Source organism: Priapulus caudatus, unplaced genomic scaffold (genome assembly GCF_000485595.1).
Source record: "Priapulus caudatus unplaced genomic scaffold, Priapulus_caudatus-5.0.1 Scaffold2502, whole genome shotgun sequence".
In the NCBI taxonomy this organism is placed as follows: domain Eukaryota; kingdom Metazoa; phylum Priapulida; class Priapulimorpha; order Priapulimorphida; family Priapulidae; genus Priapulus; species Priapulus caudatus.
In genome coordinates, this window is record NW_014579563.1 from 28,884 (window position 1) to 30,342 (window position 1,459).

A 1,459-nucleotide genomic window follows, 5' to 3' on the forward strand; every position below is an offset into this window, starting at 1 on the left:
ACCGGGGGACTGGACAGTAGGTGAGGTGACCGGGGGACTGAACAGTAGGTGAGGTGACCGGGGGACTGGACAGTTGGTGAGGTGACGGGAGGACTGGACAGTAGGTGAGGTGACCGGAGGACTGGACAGTATGTGAGGTGACAGGATGACTGGACAGTAGGTGAGGTGACCGAGGGACTGGAAGGTAGGTGAGGTGACCAGAGGACTGGACAGTAGGTGAGGTGACCGGCGGACTGGACAGTAAGTGAGGTGACCGGAGGACTGGACAGTAGGTGAGGTGACGGGAGGACTGGACAGTAAGTGAGGTGACCGGAGGACTGGACAGTAGGTGAGGTGACCGGGGGACTGAACAGTAGGTGAGGTGACCGGGGGACTGAACAGTAGGTGAGGTGACCGGGGGACTGAACAGTAGGATGCAGACAACATGCGTTTGTTCTAGAAGTGATGATGTGTTTAATAGATGGTTGAGGTGCTTACACTCCTCCTCCGCTCTGCCCCGTCTCTCACTCCCCACCATCGTTCCTGCTCTCTTTCTCCGGTTTATGCTTCCCTCGGTGAAGATCAATAGTTGTAGTAATTATGACACGGTGACGAGAAATAACGTACGTTAACCGCGGTGTGTGCGTGCTTGCAATCGTACGTGCGTGCGTGTGTGCGTGTGTGCGTGTGCGTGTGTGTACGTGCATGCATGTGTATGTGCGTGCGTGTGTGTGTGTACGTGCATGCATGTGTATGTGCGTGTGTATGTGCGTGCGTGTGTTTGCGTGTGTACTGTACGACCGTCCCTCATCCCGCGGGCATTGCGTAGTACTTAGTACACTAGGAGGAGAAGGAGAAGGCCGGACCTAACATTTCCTGCCGGGCGTCACCGGTCCATCGCCGGCTGCTGCATGCATGCGACGTTAGCAAATTGCGATCTTTCGCTTAACCGCCAGTGAGTGCTTGCGCGCATTTTCATGCTAATTCGGCAGATTTTCGCAGATTTTCCCGGGAGCGAATTTCTTAGACGTGGGAACGAACGCGGGCCGTGATGCGGGTGCGTGGTGGGGGCGTGAGGGAGGATGGTGAGGGTGTGTACACGGGGCGTGAGGGAGGGTGGTGATGGTGCGTGGTGGGGCGTGAGGAAGCGCGGTGTGAGGGTACGTGGTGGGGCGTGAAGGTGCCTGGTGGGGGCGTGAGGGAGGGTAGGTGAGGGTGCGTGGTGGGGCGTGAGGGAGGGTGGTGAGGGTGCGTGGTGGGGGCGTGAGGGAGGGAGGTGAGGGTACGTGGTGGGGCGTGAGGGAGGGTGGTGATGGTGCATGGTGGGGGCGTGAGGGAGGGTGGTGAGGGTGCGTGGTGGGGGCGTGAGGGTGCGAGGTGAGGGTGCGAGGTGAGGGTGCGTGGTGGGGGCGTGAGGGAGGGTGGTGAGGGTGCATGGTGGGGGCGTGAGGGAGGGAGGGGAGGGTACGCGGTGGGGCGT